Source organism: Humulus lupulus, chromosome 2 (assembly GCF_963169125.1).
Source record: "Humulus lupulus chromosome 2, drHumLupu1.1, whole genome shotgun sequence".
In the NCBI taxonomy this organism is placed as follows: domain Eukaryota; kingdom Viridiplantae; phylum Streptophyta; class Magnoliopsida; order Rosales; family Cannabaceae; genus Humulus; species Humulus lupulus.
This window is the reverse complement of record NC_084794.1, coordinates 46,142,099-46,163,445: the sequence shown is the minus strand read 5'-3', so window position 1 is coordinate 46,163,445 and position 21,347 is coordinate 46,142,099.

Genomic DNA, 21,347 nt, shown 5'->3' with positions numbered 1-21,347 from the left:
AAGAACTTCCTTGATCCTACTCTGAAGGAACACTTGAGAGGATTTAGCTTCATTTTATATTTATTCAGAACGTTGAAACACTCTTGTAAATCCTGCACATGTCCTTCTGCCTTTTTTGACTTTACCAGCATGTCATCAACATACACCTCCATGTTTACTCCGATTAACTCCTTAAACATGTGGTTAACTAGTCGTTGGTAAGTCGCACCAGTGTTTTTCAGTCCGAAGGGCATTACTTTGTAGCAGTATAGCCCTGTATCGGTCCGAAAGCTAGTGTGATCCTTGTCAGGGGGATGCATATTAATCTGATTGTATCCTAAGTATGCATCCATGAAAAAGAGGATCTCATGACCAGCTGGTCGATCCTTGGGAGTGGGAAGCAATCTTTAGGGCAGGCTTTATTAAGGTCTGTGAAATCCACACAAGTCCGCCATTTGCCATTCGGCTTGGGTACCAGTACTGGATTAGAGACCCATAATGGATAAAACGCCACCCTGATGAACCCATTCTCCTTTAGTTTTTCAACTTCCTCCTTCAAGGCTTTTGATCTGTCTTTATCAAGCAACCTTCTTTTCTGTTGCACGGGTGGAAAGCTTTTATCGACGTTCAGGACATGGCTGATGACTGCAGGGTCTATCCCAGCCATGTCTTTATGTGACCAGGCAAAAACTTCCTGGTTCTTCTTCAAAAATTCCACCAGTGCATGTTTGGTTGTTGCCTCTAAATTTTTTCCGACCTTTACAACTCTGGTCGGAAACTCTTCGTCGAGCTGGACCTCCTCAAGGTCCTCGACAGGTCCTACATCTTCTTCAAAATCCCCAAAGCGAGGATCTAAGTCTCTATCCTCACTTTGGGCAACACCCTATTTGGTGACTTCATCACCTGATTGGGCTTGTACATCAATGGCCATCTACAACTTATCTGGGGGAGCACTCCTCGACATACCCTTCTTGGCCTTAGTGATTGAGGCATTGTAGCACTCCCTTGCTTCCCTCTGGTTTCCCAATAAGCATCCTACCCCTGCGTCTGTTGGGAATTTCATGGCCAGGTGCCATATAGAGGTGATGGCCCGAAGGTCGACCAGTATGGGCCTTCCAATTACAGCATTGTAGGCCGAAGGACAATCAACTACTATGAAAGTAGTGAGTAATGTCCTGGTGGCGGGCGCAGTACCTGCTGTTACTGGAAGCCTAATTGACCCTGTTGGAGCGAGTCCCTCACCATAGAAACCATAAATTGTTTGGTTGCAGGGCTCCAAGTCCTTGATGGACAACTTCATTCGTTCCAGCGAAGATTTATACAAGATGTTAACTGAACTTCCTATATCGACCAGTACTCTTTTCACCATCATGTTGGCAATCTGAACATCCACGACCAGTGGATCAGAATGTGGGAACCGGACATGCTGGGCATCACAATCAGAGAAGGTTATTTCACCATCCTCTGTCTGAGCTTTCTTTGATGCCCAATCCTCCACAGTCATCATCTTGATGTCCTGGTCGTGGCGTAGGGTCCGAGCATATCATTCCCTTTCCTTTCCGCTATTTCCCGTAAGGTGTGGGCCTCTGTAGATGGTGAGTAAGGTGCCAGCCACGGGGTCTGGCTGTAAAGGTGGCGAGCGTTGGAGTGTAGGCGCCTGCTCGTTGCCACCTGGAGCCTCTCGTTGGGAAGCCCCCGCGGCCCGCACGTATCTTCTCAAGTGTCCTTGTCTAATAAGGAACTCGATTTCATCCTTCAGCCGGTTACACTCGTTTGTATCTTGTCCGTAGTCGTTGTGAAAATGACAGAACTTGGTGGTATCCCTCTTCGAAATATCCTTTCGAATGGCAACGGGTCTTTTGTAAGGCACACTGGAACTTGTGGCCTGATACACCTCTGCTCGAGACTCGACAAGGGCATTGTAGGTTGTGAACCGTGGCTCATAAAGATTGCCCTTAGCGTGCTTACTCTCGGAAGTAGAGGGTTCGTTATGGGGCCTTTTCCCCCCATTCTTGTCGTTGCCATTCCCATTGCCTTTGTCGTTGCCATTGGGCTTTCACCCATTGGCGGCTTTGGCGGGGTCTTCAATCCCCTTATCTTTATTTGGGGTCTTTCCCTCGCTGGCAATCGCATCCTAGAGCTTGATATATCGATCAGCTCGATCCAAAAATTCTTGGGTAGTTTTAACCCCATGCTTTCTGAGGCTACTCCAAAGAGGTGTACGGAGCCTAACTCCTGCAGTTAGGGCCATCATTTTTCCTTCAACTCACACTGTTTTGGCCCCAGCGCAGCTCGCATGAAATGCTGGACGTAGTCTTTCAATGATTCTCCTTCTTGCTGGCGTATCTCGACCAGCAGGTTTGCCTCAGTTGGGTGCACATGACCCGCATAGAATTGTCCGTAAAAATCCTTTACGAACATCTCCCAAGATACAATACTTGCAGGAGGGAACTTAAAGAACCACTCATGTGCAGCATCAGAAAGTGTTGCAGGGAAGATCCTACACCGAGCGTCTTCGGACACCTTCTGAATGTCCATTTGTATCTCAAATTTGTTGACATGAGATACCGGGTCACCATACCCATCAAAGTTTGGAAGTGTGTACATTTTAAACTTACTGGGAGTCTCCGCCACAGCAATGCTCTGGACGAAAGGAATGCCCCTTCTCCTGTCGTACACGATGTGAGACGTTCTTCCCCTGACCAGCTGTTGCACTGCTTGGTTCAGGGCATCTATTTGGGCCTGAACGGCTTCAGGAATTGCCGGTGCCTCTGGTGCCGGGGGAATGTACTCGTCGTGCCGTTCTCGGCGGTCGTTGAGTACATCCCTTAGATCGTCGTCTCTTCGCCGTTGCTCGCTGGCTCCGAGTCGGCTAAAGACGTTGTTTTGTCTGGGCTACCCCCCAGCATTACGTCTTGCTTGTTGGTCTTCTCTAGGTGGTGGGCTTCTGCCTCCACCTCTCTCCTCGTTCCTCCGACCAGCATTCCCTCTGCCTGAGTCAGCCTCATTGTAGCCATGGCCATCTCTGAACCTCGATTGGCTATGGTGGGACCGACTGTCTCCTCAGTTGCCTCCTTGGGCTGGAACTTCCCGAGCGTTGGGGGGAGGCCTGCGCTGGTCGGTTAGGTCCCCGTGCATTATCATGTCGTGGGGGCCCCCTGACCGCAGAGCCTGTCTCCGAGTTCCTTCTGTTGCCAGAAGGATGATGCCCCCTGCTCGTTGGGTGCGGCTCTTCACCCCTCAGGCATCTAAGGCTACGGGGCTGCTGCTTGGCCCTATTCTACCTTGGATGTGGGGGATTGCCTCTACCAGCCTGGGATGGAGGCTGCATCTCAGGGTCCCTAGGTGGGACATCATCCTGAGGCATTGGTGGGTGCTCCAGCCTTTGAGGGCTTGTTTGCTATATTGGAGGGCTAGGATTGGGACCTCTTTGTGGTGGCCTATTTTAGGGTTGATCAGGCTACGAGGCAGGTGCAGCCTGATTCCTAGCCAATTGGAGGGCTACTTCGAGGGCTGCCATGGCCTCCCTCTAACGATGGTCCATCTCCGCCTGTCTTTCACTCAGCTCTTGGCGCTGATGCTCTATTTCTTGCTGCTGTCGCGCCATGGTCTCCGCAGCACTTTCTTGACTGGCCCTCAGATTTTCCAATTCATCTTGCAATACTCCCAGAGTATTTCTCAGCGTTTCGGAGTCCAGTTCCTCCTCATCAAACTCCAAGTGTGGCTCATTCTCAACCATATTCGGAGGAGGAAGTTGAGATGGTGCAACATCAGCAACCTGCCCAGTCTTCCAGGTTGTCTTTGCCATTAGTACTTCAACCGCTTGAGTTCAACTCTCAATGAAAGCACCAGAATGTTGACCCTTGTTTCGGTCAACTGACACAGAGTCAAGTGCTTGATGTGATATAAGGTATTTAAATAAGTCTAATGGAAAGAACAGTAAATGACAAAACAAATTATAGTGGTTCAGCCCCACGAATTGGTAATGACCTACGTCCACTTACGCTATTATTGATATTAATTCTCAAAGGAGTGATCAAAGAACTAGGGTTCTTCGAGTTTCACAAGCCTTAGAGGGATGACTGATACAATCAAAAGGTAATAGCTATAATTCTCTTGTAAAGCATAAGCTCAAATCAGCAAAAAGCCCAGAAGTCCCACCCTTGAGCTATTTCTTCTCTATTTATAGGCTCAAGGAGGATTACACAAATTTGTTATAGATATTCTTTCCTAATTAATTGGATACTCAAGAATTATGAGAGATAATCTCGGATATGATTACAATTGTATAAGATCTTCTCAAAATATCTGGAGTATACGACCAAGATGGTCATATATAAAATCCAAATGTTATGCCAGGGGAATCTCCCTGGTCGATGGTCGAACAGGACCTCTGCCAGGTGTCAACCACGTGTTAAAAATGTCTGCCACGTTATCCACGCCTGCTCTTTGGATAACAAAGACAATAACGAATTGATCCAGAAAATCCTTGAACACCCTGTTCATTAGATCCATAAAGGCTGCTGGGGCATTGGTCAAACCAAACGACATGACCAGAAACTCATAGTGCCCATACCGCATTCGGAAGGTCATCTTCGGTATGTCCTCATCCTTGATCCTCAGCTGGTGATAATCAGATCGAATAACAATCTTTGAGAACACCGTCTTACCCTACAGCTGATCAAACAAGTCATCAATCCTTGGTAGGGGATACTTATTCTTGATAGTCAACTTGTTCGATTCCCGCTAGTCTATACACATTCTTAAAGTCCCGTCCTTCTTCTTGACAAATAGAACTGGAGCACCCCATGGCGAGTAACTAGGCCTGATAAACCCCAAATCCAGATGCTCCTACAATTGTATCTTCAATTCTTTCGGTTCCGCCAGTGCCATGACACTGGCTCTGTCCCTAGCGCCAACTCAATAACAAACTGAATCTCTCTACGCCGCGGCAACCCTAGAAAGTCCTCAGGAAACACATCTAAGAACTCGCAAACCAATCTGGTCTCCTCCGGTCCTACTGGTGAAACCCTGGTGGTATCCACCACACTAGCCAGAAAACCTATGCATCCACCCTTTAACAAATCTCTGGCTCTCAACACTGATATCCTAGGTACGCGGGGTCCATGCACCGCTCCCACAAAAACAAAGGGATCCTCGCCCTCTGGCTCAAAAGTAACCATCTTCTTCCTGCAGTCAATGGTAGCTCCATATCTAACCAACCAATCCATGCCTAGAATCATATCAAAGTCCTCCATATTCAATTCAATCAAGTCTACTGATAACTCCCTACCATCAACTGTAACGCCCTGGTTACCCCAGAATAGTTACGGTGATTGGTGAACCGGAAATTTGACCCGCTACCCGAGTCCTTTAATTAAAAACATGCTCTAAGTGTTATTAACAGGCTAAGGAGGAAAACCAATAAAAAGGAAGGGATATATTTCATTAGGTATATAAACTGCTCATGAGCTATTCAAAACATTTACAAGTTGTTTACAGTACAAAGTGGTCACTACTGATTCAAATTTACAACTCCACCGACCTAAGCGGCAAAAATAGGGTAAACCCCCTAGTTCCTCTGAGAACTCCTTGACCGTGGTGGTCAAGCGGCCGCATATGTACACATCACCACCTAAGCTCTCCACTCAAGGCTTGGTGAACTTTTCTTTCCCTTTACCTGCACCACATAGCACCCATGGGCCAAGGCCCAGCAAGAAAATACAATAAAGCATGATATAATATCAACAATGATCATAATAGTCATTCAGGACTTTCAGTCCAAAATAGATAGGTGACAGTCGCGAAAGTCACTAAGATGGGGACAGTTCCCTTTAGCCATGTGACGATAGGGTCACCAGGGCTTAACAGATAAGTGAACCTTTCACTAGCTTAAACAAGACAGGTGCATGATGACTAGTCACCAACATAACCTTCCTCATGACTCTAGAGTCATAACTATGGAACTCTGTTCCCCAGCCATGTGACAAGCAGTCACCTAGGCCTTAGGCCCTGGCTCTGAGTAACTAGTCTTAGACTAGCCAAGCACTTATAGGTTTCATCGACCTTAGGGTCGGTCCAGAATTAATGCCTTAGAGCCATTCAATGCTGATATCGATTAGATCTAATCTTCATTTGGCCTTGCGTTCAGGACGCTTATGTCGTTTCTGACTCTTAGGTTAGTGTCCCTGACTAGTCAGTACCATATACAAGTAAACAACACTCACCAACATTTAGTATGCAATCCATGTCCACATTTATCAATCCACATGCCTCAATAACAATGACGCATGTCATACATACACAGGGTGCAGTTTTCTTACCTCAGGTTCGAGCGAGAAATATAATAAAGACAACCCCTGAGAACGATCGATCTTTTGGTTCCTTAGCAGTTACCTAATCACAACCAATTATAACCTCCATTAATGAAAATCAACATAGATAGGGTCTTAACCTAAGCACCACTCTCGGGACCTCGAAACATGCCCAAACGGTGAGTAGATTCGATCTCGAGCCTTAAGGATTGAAACCCCAGGTCAAAAACCCTTAAAAATACCCAAAACATGGCTTTGAAGGAACAGAGTAGCGCTACAGTGCTGATCCCTAGTGCCCCAGCGCTATTCTCAGAACCCCCAACACGCCCAAATGCCCCCTTGAGTAGCGCTGTAGCACCCTAAGGTGGGCGCTATAGCGCTACCTCCAGACCAGGAACCCCCTGAAACCACCTTCTTCATCTCCTTCGATTCTAACCTGATTCCAATGCTTCCAAATCCCATTTTTGGTGCCAAATGAACCCAAAAACCATCCCAACATACCCCAAACATCACAACCAATAGAACCTTAGCCAAAACTCCCAACAAAACCAAGATCTCAACCTAGAAATCACAATTGCAAAACATAACTAAAACAGGGCAAACCAGAGCATTCAATGGTTAGAAACTTACCCAAAGCTCAGCTTATGATGCTCTTTAATGGAGGAACACACTCCCAAACTCCCAAGGCTTACTTCCCAAGCTTGAATCCTCAAGAATGGTTCAAAAATCACAAAGAAAGATGAAGGAAAGAAGGTACGGGAGAAGCTTCAAGTATACTCTGTCTTCTCTTTCACAGCCTAAAATGGCTTATATCTATCCTAGGGGTGAAATGACCATTATACCCCTAGGTCAATTTAAGGTTTCTAAAGGCTCCTAAGGGCAAAATTGGTATTTTCCACCTATCTCGTTAATCATAATTAACGCTCTCCAATTCCCGCTATTCTCGGTAATCTCAAACACCAATAATTCATATCCCGTTACCCTTTAATTCCCGGTAACGCTCTAATCATTAAAATCACCCCGAGACTAATCCCGAGCCTCGAACTTAAACCTGTTATGACTATACTGCTAATCAATAATCCAAGATCGTCCCATGCCGAATAGCTCGAACAAACCCACATTATAATGTGGTCTCAACAACATACCACCGACAGCATACAAATATACAATTATACCCTCAACGGGCCAAATTACCATCACACCCCTCTAATTAAAATGTGGACTCACATGCGTACATTTAACATCATATTATAATATAATTCACATATACATGTATATTATTATTTAATGGCATAATTAAGCAAGTATGGCCCTCCTGGCCTACTAATCCCACCATTAAACCATATCGGAGAATTCGGGGCATTACATCAACTATCACTGGCAGTGCTCTAATCCACCTCCTAGATACTACCAGTTCCCCTATAGGAAAAATAGTCCCAAACCCTGAAACACAATACTCACTAGGTCTACACAGTCTATCAATCACCTTACTAGAAACAAACGAATGTGTAGCACCAGAGTCAATCAATACAGTAAAAGGGGTGCCAGCACTAGAAAGCTAACCTGTCACTACCGAGGGACTAGCCTCGGCCTCCGCCTGTGTAAAGGTGAACACTCGAGCTGGAGTCAAGCTATCCACCCTCCCTGCATCTCCCTTCTTCACAGTCGGGAAATCTTTCTTGAGGTGTCCCACCACCCCGTACACATAACAGGCCGTAGCCCGACACTCGCCCGAATGACGTCTTCTGCACCTTGTGCACTCAGGATAAGTCCTCCATGTATCACCGCCTCCCTAACAGCCACCCTGAGTAACCCGACCTCTCCTATCAGAACCAGGAGCGATCGAAGCATCAGGAGCCTTTCTCTTCAAATCACTGGGGCCTCCGCCCCTACCAGAACCAGAATATGGAGGCACCGCCCTGCGGCCCTCCCGCCTCACTGCACTCTCTCTCCATATCTTATTTTCCGCTTCCTCAGCGGTAAGAGCCTTCTCTACAGCCTGGGCATAAGTTGTCCCTCCAGGAACTGTTGTAATCCTCACATCACGGGCAATCATAGCATTAAACCCTCTAATGAATCTGTCCTTCCTAGTTGCATCAGTAGGCACAAGATCTGGTGCGAATTTCGCAAGTCTATCAAACTTCAGGGCGTATTCTGTAACTGTCATACCGTCCTGAACTAGCCCCACGAACTCATTTACTTTCGCTGCCCTGATGGCAACATTATAGTACTTCTGACTGAATAGGTCCTTAAATCCTTCCCAAGTCAAAGCAGTAACATCCCTGGTCTGTCATGCCACCTCCCACCAGATTCGGGCATCCTCCCTCAACATATATGTGGCACAGACCACTCTATCATGTCCCTCTACCCTCATAAAATCAAGAATAGTAGTAATCATAGTCATCCACTGTTCAGCCTTCAGTGGATCAAGTCCTCCCTCAAAGATCGGGGGTTGTTGCTTCCTGAACCGCTCGTACAACGGTTCCCACTTATTCCCAACCTCAGCTGGCTGCACAACAGGTACCACTGCAGGTGGCACAATGGGGGCAACACTCCCAGATGGAGCCTGCTGCCGCAAAATTTGGATATGTTCATCTTGGCTCTGTAGTCGAGCCTGCATGTATGCCATCAGTTGCTGCCAGTTCTCAGGGACTGGTGGAGGAGTCTGGCCCTGATCATCATCTCTAGTCCTAGACCTGCCGGATAGTCGCGTAGATTTTCTTGGAAGCATAATTATCCAAGTCAATCTGCAATTAACGACTCGGCAATCAAACTATGATGACAGGGTAATAATCCTTTCATGATCCATCACTAGAACTCTAATCATTCACAAGCAATCAATTTCATAGCAATTTATCCAAATATTCGTCCATATATTCATTCACATGCATAACAGTGCTGATAAGCATGCCTCAATAACATCATGCAATAGTCAAGGGCCAGGCCCTATCAGTATCTCATACTCCCTATTAATCAAACAGATATCAACAGTCATATCTCATTCAAATCATTTAAGCACATAATCATGTGTACACAATTACCAAACCCTGAGTCGAGCTTGTCTTTCGCGGTGAATGTACATGTCCAGCCAGTCTTCAAGAACCCATAAACCTAGGACACTCTGATACCAAGTTGTAACGCCCTGGATAGCCAAGACCGTTACACTGTGTGTTTATAAAAGTGCCAGAATTGCTAATCAATTCATTTAATTAAAAACGTGTTACTGAAACTATAATGGAACTAGGGTTAAAATATTTTGGTCTCAAAAGCTGCATTTCTTATAAATAAACATTTTCTGTTTACATGGGATCCCAAAAATATAACGATTAAAGCCATTTACAAAGATCCAAGATTTAAATACACTAATTAGCCACTCTAAGGCAAAACAGACTGATAGGCATTCCTTGTCTTGATCCACTCCTCAGCCATGGTGGCCGAACAACTGACTATGTACATTCAGCCCCGCAGCTCTCCATCTCAGGATTGGCCCAGCTTGCCTTTGCCTTTACCTGCACCACGTAACACCCGTGAGCCAAGGCCCAGCAAGAAAACACAATAACAGAGCATAAACAATCAACAGACAATCCAATATCTCACATCACATAAACATGTTCTCAACAGTTTAAGCATTCATGATAACCAAGTATTCAGCATACTAAACATATCATCTCATATCAATAAACAACTCACAAATGATAACTAGGGTTAGTGCCCTTAGGCCGCACCCTCTATTTATCCCACTGACTCCGGCCCGCTTAAACCAAGCTTAGTGAATATTAAGCTGTCCTCGGCTACCAGTGACCAAGCCGCGCCCTGTGCGCAAATATTGTATACGGCACCCTTAGGCCATTTATCACATGTCTCATGGCATAATACCATCATTGACATTATACAGATATCGGGAGTACTTAGTCCCATCTTAAACATATAATCGGGTGCAGTTTTCTTACCTTTAAATTTACTAGCTTCGTTCACTTTGATCCTTGAGCACGATCCCTCTTGAACCCTAGCGCACACCTAGTCACAACCACAGGTCAGAATCATCACCAAACCTCAAGTCCAAGACCTAACCTCGAAACCAATCCCGAGCCCTCAGGAATTTCTAATTCCACCAAACAAGGTGGTGGAATCGAACCCCGAACCCTCGGGCAAAAACCTTTGAAAATAACTCAAATACCCCTTTCTAGAAACAAGGTAGCGCTACAGCGCTACAAGCAGAGCCCAAACACGTCCCAAGGCACCTGGCCTAGCACTACAGTGCCCAAAGGCTAGTGCTGTAGCGCTAGTCACAGAACAGCTTATGCTGTTTTTCCCTCCTTCGACTTTCCGCGAGCCAAATCTTACCAAAACTTCTCCAAACTTCCACCAAACCTAGAATCAAGCTTACTAACATGTCTAACTCATCCCAAGCATCCCAACCACATAAAAATTTGACACATGCACTCCCAATCTCAAAATTCACCATGGTTGAACCTCAAACTCAGAAACTTCAGCAAAGCAATCAAAACCTCAGAATTTAGAGCTTAGAATTTCATACCTTCAATGGGGATTCGACCTTGAGTCAGCCTCTACACCTCCTTGGCTTACTCCTCCTCAAACCGTTGGCTTGAATTCACTAGAATTCCCATCAAATTCAACTTAGACACCTTAGTTCTATACCAAACCCAGAAACTAAAGAAACTTCAAAGTCTTACCTCAACTGAATGGTTTGTTCTTGCTAAACCCTTGCCAATTCTTCAAGCCAGACCAAGGACCCTAGCCTCAAGCTTTACCCTGGCTTCCCCTGAGTTTCTGCTCCAAAAGACCCCAAGAAATGGTGGAGAAGAGTCTAAACCGACCTTGTTTTTCTTTCCCTTCTTTCTCTTTCTTTTCTTTCCTTTTCTTTCCTTCAGACTTCTATTTCATTCTACAAACTCCACTAAGCATAAAGCCTCAGTTATGCCTATCCTTTATAAGCCAAATGACCATAATACCCTCCCTTAAATCCTAAGTCTTTTAATCCACCTAGGGGCATTTTGGTCATTTCACCCAATTCCCGCTAATTCCTCGAGTGTCTCTAATATTTACCGCTTACTTCCCGATACTTAATTAATCACCAATTATATTCCTCAATATCAAAATTAACCCCAATATATTTTTCTAAATTCCCATTTATACCCCCAAACTCGCCCCGAGCCAGGTATAAATCCCCGCCGTGACTTTTTCGCTAACCTGCTCACTAGGATCGTCTCGAATTACAGACCATAAATATATCCACATAATAATGTGGTCTCAACAATTATCACATATATATACAATTATGCCCTCAACGGGCCAAAATTACAATTATGCCCTTTCTAACCTAATCAGGACCCACATGCTTACTAATACACATAGTCATGCATCTCAGATATTCAAATAGTCATTTAGCATACTTTTAATCATTAAATCACATACATTCCAATTATGCCCTCCTGGTACACTAATCATGGCCCTTAAGCCTTATTAGTAAATTTGGGTCGTTACATCCCAAACTTAAAAATCAAAGTTCCCAAACATCCCCATGATCCAAAACCCATAAAACCCAAGCTTCAATTCAATCAAAAACTCATCAAAACACAAAGTACAATTCAAGCTTAAAAAGTTTTAAAAACTTAAAACTTGAATTACCTCTGATAGAGTTGTTTCCAACTAAATCCTCCGGCTAATAAGATTCTAATCTTTCCTAGGATCACTATGCCTCGATCCTCGCTTGAATTCGAGTCCTAGAACTCAAGTTACCTTCGAAAATGCGATCGGGAGACGAAAATGGAACTTTGAGGGAGAGAGAACGTACAGAACATTCTTTTTATTTCTTAAAAGGTTACTTCAAGCTTAAGTAGCCTCAACCAAATCCTAACGCTCGGGGTCCCAAAAACACTCCCCGAGGGCAAAATAGTCAAAACCTCCAGAATTTCCCCCTGATCTTACTAACTCCCAATTTATCACCAAATATTAATTCCCATTACCCAATAACCCGGAAATGCTCTGAATATCCCTTGACTCACTCCAAGTCAAGAATAAATCCCGTTGTGACTTTCCCACTAGCTTACCTCCTAGGATCGTCTTGTGCTGAGTAACCCTAGCATAACCAAACAATAATAAAGCACCACACACATATCACATATATGTCAAATATGCCTGAAATGGCCAAAATATAAAAATCACTCAATTACTCAGAAATGGGTTCACATGCATATTTAATACACCTAACACATGCATATTATCATTTAATAACACAATAAATCAATTATGGCCCTCCCGGCCTCCTAATCAAGGTCATAAACCTTATTAGGAAATTTGGGGCATTACACACTCATTATGGTTTAACAGTACCTCAAAGTGATATTCATTCATCTGTTCAAGGCTATAAGCTCTGTATGATCATTCTGGTCATCATTTGCATGGCTTTGGGTGCTGAGCCCCGTGGTGACTTGCTTGTCAGTCATTCAATATGGTTTACCAGAACCTCAAGTGTTAAATCACTTATCTGAATTTATTTGCATTCTTGAATAGAGCTATGTTTGCTAGGCATGCCAGATATGATTTAATATCATGATATGATTGTTCTTGGGCATATTTGAGTTTTCTTGCTGGGCTTCAGCTCACGGGTGCTATGTGGTGCAGGTAAAGGCAAAAGAAAGCTGGACCATCCTTGATTTGAAGAGCTTAGGTGGCAATGTGTATATATGCGGCTGCTCGACCGCCACGGCTGAGGGTTGAAAGAGGAACTAGGGTTAAACCCTGTTTTGCTGCTTAGATTGGCTGGTTGTAAATATTTTCTTGTACTGAACCTTTAAATTATATTCTTGGGATCACAATGTATACAGTAAACGTTCTAATGAAATGTTATATCTTAACCAAAATTTTTAATCCCTAAACCGCTAATCATACTTAGTTACACGATTATGGCCAAATGACTCGGTTAGCAAGTTTAGCACTGTTTGCAATGTGCACCGTAACGGTCCCTGGAGTTTAGGGCGTTACAACGGGCTTCCTTTGCATATCGTCCTAGATGGGACTTCCTGGTAATACACTAGCTCGTATTGCCATGAAGTGACTGCTGTCATCAATGTTGCGAGCTTGTGCTACTTCTATGTTAATCCTCGCCAAGTAACTTTTCAGCGAATTCCCTGGCATTTGTCTTATGTTTGTCAAGGAGGAAGCTTTGGGCTTAATGCTTTTCGCAACTTGAAATTGCTTCTTGAATTCCTTGGAGAGTTGTTCCCAGAATGAGATCAAATGTCTACAAAAAATTTGGAACCAACTATTTGCTGGTCCAGTGAGTGTGGTTGGGAAAAGCATGCATCTAAGCTCGTATCGGACATTGCTAGCCCTCATTACCATGTTCAAGGTGCTCAGGTGGCTACTTGGGTGTCGATGGTCCCGTCGTAAGGCGCCACTTGAGGTATCTTGAACCCATTAGGGAAATGCGTGCTTGGGATATGTGGAGCAAAGGGTTCGAGCTCCTCATCTAAGTCATAAGCCTCCTCACTATTTTTCCCTTCTCGAAGAAGCTTGAACGCTTCCTCGAGTTGGTTAATTCTTTCTTGGAATGATTCCACCTGGGATGAGCCTGTACCATTGGGAGGTGGTTATTGTTTCTAGGAACTCCAACTCTTTGTGGCTGCATAGGGTTATAATAATTCCTGTATGCATGCTGTAAGGGCTCCCTTTGAGCATTTAAGCATGCCCTCAAGTCCAGGTTCTGCTGGTTGAATTGCCCCTGGCTCTGGTTCAGGTGGTCTCGAAGATCAGGATAATCATTCGGATAGTTCTCATAATACCTAGGCTCGGTGTTATAGACACTCACCGACCTGCAACAATCATGGCTTTCCTCTAGGAAGCTACCAGTCCTTTGTGGCTGCTGTTGCAGGGCATCTCTTCGAGGTGGATTATTCACGTGCACCCTAACTCTGGTACCACGTGACCTTGATACATGACTTCTTGATGGATGGGGCAACCAAGCCCGTCATTGTCCTTAGTGAGCCTCCGGTGGGACCTCACGATCATTCCTTTGTTTGGGTTGAGCCTGATTATAACGCCCTAGCTACCCCAGAACAGTTACGGTGATCGGTGAACCGGAAATTTGACCCGCTACCCGAGTCCTTTGGTTAAAAACGTGATCTAGGTGTCATTAACAGGTTAAGGTGTAAAACCAGTAAAAAGGAAAGGACACTTTTCATTAAGTAAATAAACTGCTCATGAGCCTTTTTAAAATGTTTACAAGTAGTTCAAGTTACAAAAGAGTTGCTACAGTTCCAAATGTACAATCCCCGCCGGCCTAAGCGGCAAAAGTAGGGTAAACCCCTAGTCCCTCTGAGAACTCCTTGACCGTGGCGGTCAAGCGGCCCTGTATGTACATCACATCGCCCAAGCTCTCCACTCAGGGTTGGCCAAGCTTTTCCTTCCCTTTACCTGCACCACGTAGCACCCATGAGCCGAGGCCCAGCAAGAAAACATAATAAAGCATGATATAATATTAACAACGATCATAATAACCATTCAGGACTATCTGTCCAACAAATAGGTGACAATAGTCAAAAGTCACAATAATGAGCATCGTTCCCTCTAGCCATGTGACGATAGGGTCATCAGGGCTTAACTGAATAGTGATTCATTTATAAGTACGTTTAGGACAGGTGCATGGTGATTAGTCACCAACATAACCTTCCTCATGACTCTGGAGTCGAAACTATGGACAACGTCCCTTAGCCATGTGACAAACAGTCACCGGGGTCATATACCTTGGCTATATTCATCTGGTTGTAAGCCAGGCAAGCGTTTATAAGTTCCTCGACCCTAGGGTCGGTCTGGCATTAATGCTATAGAGCCATTCAATGCATGATTCTCGACTTTAGAGTCGGTCCCTGACTAGTCAGTGTCTCAAACAGGTAAACAACGTTCAACAGCATTTAATATGCAATCCATGTCCACATATATCAACCAACATGCCTCAAGTATCAAACCACGCATGTCAGATACCTATACAGGGTGCAACTGTACTCAAACACCGTTTTCTTACCTCTGGTTCGAGTGAGAATAATTATACGAACGACCCCTGAGAACGATCACCCTTTAAATTCCTCGACGGTCACCTGGTCATAACCAAAATATAGGATTTATCAATAAAAATGATAACTGAGGGTTCCCAAACCAAATCCCAGCCCCCGAGACCTCAAATACTACCCAACCGGGTACTAGGTCCAACCCCGAGGCCTATGGTTTGAATCCCTAAGCTAAAAACCACTTTTAGCAAATTTTGGCCTTATGGGCCGCGACCCCCAAAAGTTGTGCCGCGGCACGCCCCAAACAAAGAGGCCCCCCCACCTTCCAGACGCGCATGGGCCGCGGCACACAAAAGCTGTGCCGCGGCACCCAGCCCAGAAAAGCTAGAACGGCCACACACGAACCAGATTTTCAACCCTGCATTTCCCTTCACAAACCAGACCTTCTAACCCTCTCTAAACCTCTTCCAAACATCCAATTCAACCCCTAAACCTTACCCATACACCTCCTCACCAAAACCCAATCAACTAACACCAAAAACCTTCTTTGATTCACACTTTCCACATCAAAACTCATGATTCAAAAGCTAAAACAAAAACAGAGCTTAACTTGAATTCAATGGTCAAAGCTTACCTTAGAACCTGTTTTGAACTTCCCACACAAGCAGAACCAAGTCTCCAACCCAGCCCTAAGTTCCTTTAGCTTGAATCCACAACTAGAGCTCCAAAACACCAAAGAAGGAAATGGAGGAATTTGTATGGGAAGAGAAAAGAAACTAACCCCTGTTTACTCTGTTTTATTCTACAGTCTTCAGCCACTTAAGTTCATATATATCCACCCCTAAAAAGACCAAAATGCCCTTATGTCATCTAAAGCCTTTCAAACTACTCTAGGGGTAAAATTGGTACTTCTAGCTTAACCCGTTAATCATAATTAACGCTTCCCAATTCCCGCTAATCTCAATATCCTCAAACACCAATATTTCATAACCCGTTACCCTAAAATCCCCGGTAACGCGATAACCTTTAATATCACCCCGAGACTCACCCCGAGCCCCGAGCTCAAACCTGTTATGACCAAACCGATAATCACGTTTAACGATCGTCTCATGTCGGAATACTCAAACCAATCCACATTATAATGTGGTCTCACAATATATCATTACATACAAACAAGTATTCAATTATACCCTCAACGGGCCAAATTACCAGAATACCCCTGTAAACACATGTGAACTCACATGCATGCATTTAACATCAAATTATAATATAATTCTCATAAACATGCTTAAACACATTTAATGGCATAATTAAACAGTTATGGCCCTCCCGGCCTACTAATCCAGCCATTAACCATAATAGGGAATCCGGGGCATTACACTGATGGCTTTTGCCCCGACTTCCACTCCTAGCACATTGGGTAGGCCCCTGTGGTGCCCGTCACCCAGCTCAGCCTCCACTAGGAGCTCGCTGAAGTACGTCTCGAGCCGAAGATGGATGTCTAATAGGTGATAAAGAATGCCTGATCGGAGATGGAGGAAGACGATTTGGAGAGGGAAGTAGTCTCTCGCTGTTCACGGTCGACCTCAGTGGTTCTGGGTTATGTTTTCGGACTACTTGAGGGGCAGCTCGATTGTTCCCAGTAGGGACCGAAACTTCTCATGGTTGGTTGGTTTGTGAGGGGTTTTGAGATGGTACCCTGGACTGGTTAATTCCAGCACTTACTCCAGTTCTTGGTATTTGATTTTGCTGGGCTCTCCTCTGCTCGATTTCCCTTGCCGTAGTGCTACCATGAGGACGTCCCCTAGCCCAACGTGGGGGCACCTGCACTTCTGCAGCCCTCCTCATAATCTCTTCATTCAGTCGCACTGCCTCAGCCAAACTTTCTCACAGCCTTCGATTCTCCAACTCCACCATAGGCATGCATCTCTCAGGAATATATTAATCTTCGTTAAGTGGCCTAGACCCCTGGCCGGGTTCTCGTGGAGTTGATGACACACTCCCTTCGATAGGACTTTCCTCATTCATTGGCTGTTTGCCAAGCTGTTGGGGAGGTACCTCCGTTTGGGGAGTGTTCTCTTTGGGAATTTATGGGCAATGGTGGACCATTTCCATTCCCATGTACGTTTCCAGCAGGTGCAGACATTGCCCGTTTAATCGGAAGGTTTGAGAAGAAAAGAGTTGCTTAATGCTCTCAATGAAACATCAAATTGTTGACGACGTTTTTCGTCAACTAAAAATAAGAGCAATTTAGTAAATATATGATTCAGTAAGAAAAGAAGAACAAAGATTTTAATGTGGTTCAGCAGTTAAAATCTATATATGTTCACGAGTCATTTTTATTGGATTATGCGTGAAAGCTTCAAGGAAGAACAATTTCACAGACTGTTTCTCAATATAAAATGGCGTGTGTTTACAAATGACTATTCCCATGCTATTTATAGGCATGACTACAAGAATTCTCCATTAATCTTAAGGATATAACAAGATACATATCGAGTCTAAATCGGGATAACGAATCCCATAGTATAAAGGCAATCGATCACATTTATTGTGAATAAACATCCCTAGACAATAGGGTTAATTACACGGTTTTGGACTAAATCCCTTTATTATAGGGATTTCCCAATAGCATCTCCGTGCATTAATTTAACGTGTCTTCGAGTTTGAATACTACTCCAACGCGCTTTCGAGATCACACAGCTTCGAGCTCATTGTTCTAGTTGTCGCTACTTCCTTGCTCAATTGGTCTTTCGGACTCATCTTTTGGAGGACTCTTGTTGCCTTCGAGCTTGCTACTCATGCTCCAGCGTTGATGATGTAGCTCTGGAACTTCGTGACAAATTATACAAGAATATTAACACTCGTTAATCTCGAGCCTATGCTTTACGAGCCTACAGTTCAAGATTGTTTATTTATTCTCGAAATTTGAGCGTAACAATTAGTATTGTGAACTATTTGTAATTTTAGTTTAAAAAACTTTGACCGAAATCGTATTTAAGTATATATTTGAATTATTTTACAAAATACATAGTCAAAAAAATAATTTGTCAAAACACAAGATCCAAATAAATAATAAGACAAAATGCACGATCCAAAAATAATAAAAACCTTTATATATAGGGGTCGTTTGGTAAAAATTTTGTTTTTGAATTTTTTAAACACAAAAATAGAAATATATTTTTTTTTTTTTTAAATAAAAATATATTTGGTAACTATTTTTGTTTTTTGTTTTTAAAAACAAAAAATAATAAACGCGTTTGATAACTTTTATTTTTATTTTTTGTTTAACAATATGATGTTTTGATTTGAAGAAGAGAAGAAAAAAAATGAAAAAATTGAAAACTATTTAAAAAAAAATTGAAAGTGAAAAAATACTATTTTCAAAATTTTAATTAAAATTTAAAAAAATAATAAATAAAAATAGAATTACCAAACACATTTTATGTTTAATTGTCAATTTTTTTAATTAATTAAATAAAAAACTATTTTTTTATGTGTTACCAAACAACATCATAAATTTTGCAATAGCAGAAATTATTTTGGACGGAGATTTAATTTTTTTAAGGTATAAAAATTAAAATTTTGGACATATACTTTTTGAAGTAAAAAAAAAATTGGACGTATACTTAACGAACGAGGATACGCAAAGGGTAACAGGCTTAAGTGAGTGTAGCCTAGAGACCTCTAATCAGCAAAATAAATTTATCCTTGCAAGAAAACAACAACAGTAAGAACTTCAACTACTTAAATTAAGGTTGAGCTTATATATTTTATCTTTTATTACCAAGAAAAAATATTACATAATTAAAACTTTTTATTTATTAATTAACCTATTAAAATTACAGTAGTCTATAGCTAAATATTATCATAATTGAAGGAAGAGAAAAAGGTCGAATTGATAGCGTTGATAGTGTAGGGAATAATATTGCAGACCATCAGAGCACCATCAATATAAAATAAAACCCTTCAACAGCTCCTTTAAAATTTACGAGTTTCTAACAAACAAAATAAATAGTTCCTTCAATTTTTTTGAAGAACAATCAATATAAAACCCTTTAAACCGTTCTTTTAATTCAAAGCTTCATTTTCATTTTAGAGTTGTTTTATATTTATAATTAGAAAATATAATCGCGTTTCACGAAATTTTTTGTAATTATTAAAATATATATATTTTAAAATATTTTTTAGGAGATTGTAGGGTAGGAATTTTTTTTCACCATACTTGTACAACATGCTCTTTATATGGACATGTGAGTGCATCTTGACCATAATCTTTTTTCATAATGGTGTTTATTGTATATATATCAAACCTCTTACAGGTTTTTGAAAAATTCTAAATAATTAAAGTACCGAAAACAAAGTTCAAAAAGCTTGCTGTACGTGTGCTTTTATTTATTATTATCATTATTAGACACTTTGCGTAATTTTTTATTTATTAAAAAATATAAATTATGTATAAGAAAATTTATGTTTTGTGTAAGACTTATTTTAGCTGATTACTCATTTGAACACTTTATTTTTAAAAATTAACTTTTAGACATCGTGTTTTGTCAAAAGGCTAAATATAGGAATAGATAGATCGATTATTTGAACATTGTATTTTGACCGATTACCTGTTTTGACCATCTATTTTTAAAAATTAACCTTTAGATCATGTATTTATTCAAAATGTTCAAAATTCTTTATAAAAATTAAATTATATGTATAATTTATGTTTTCTGTAAGCGTTCATACTATTTTGAACCTTATATTTTAGTCAATTACCCGTTGGGACCTTTATTTTTTAAAATTAAGTTGTGGACCTCAAGTTTTGTCAAAAGGTTAAAAATAAGAATAGATAGGTCGGTTATTTGAACACTATATTTTGGTCGATTACTTGTTTTGACTCTTTATTTTTTAAAATTAACCTTTGGACCATGTATTTATTCAAAGTGTTAAAAATTCTTTATAAAAAGTAAATTATACAAATATATATAATGATCTATATAATTTATGTTTTCTATAATGGTTCACACCATTTTGAACTTTGTATTTTAGCCGATTACCTGTTTGGATCATTTATTTTTTAAAATTAACTTGTGGACTTTATATTTTGTCAAAATGTTGATTACCCGTTTGGATCCTTTATTGTTAAAAATTAATATTTGGGTCATGTGTTTTGTCAAAAGGTTAAAAATACAAATAGATAGATCATTTATTTATTATTATATATAGATATTTTTAATAGACATATATTATTATTATTATTATTATTAAAATAAAAATGAGAAAAAAGAGAAAATATATAGAGTTTTTTTCCTTAATTAATTAATAGCCATAAATTATAAAAATAAAATAAAAAATGAGAAAAATTAATGGTTATTTATATTTATAACTTAATTAAACAATTGTTGTAATTAAATATCTAATCAAATTTGAATTCAAATTAAAAAAATATGAAAAAAGAAGAAAATAGAAAAGGTACTTTTGAGCAATTTTAGATTGCCACATTATATAAATATATTAGAAAATATACGCGCATTCGCATAAAAAATTTTATAATAATTTTAAATATATATTTAAGGTAATTTTATATTTGTTTGATAAATATTATAATTTGATTTTATACATTTTGTAATTCAACTATATATATTTAACGTAATTCTATATTTGTTTGATTAATTTTATAATTTTTATAATGTGAGTGAGAAATTTATACATTTTGTAATCCCTCCATTTTTTTAACTTATGATCTAATAGTAAAATTGTATTAAAAGTATCTGATTAATCAATTATTTGATTCTCTCCTTTCAAGAAATTAATAGAATGTATAATAGCATTTGAAATGCAAGAGATGTGAAAAAATTAAGCTAACAACCAATATTAACATAAATTGTCATAATTACATACTTTTTAATTCATAATATGTTCCTTGTTTCTAAAAAAAGATTTTTTTTGTACTTCACATCAACCACCGCATCTTTTGTTGTTGCTGGAATATTCACTCAATTACAATCTATAAAACATTCATTTACTTTAGTAAAAA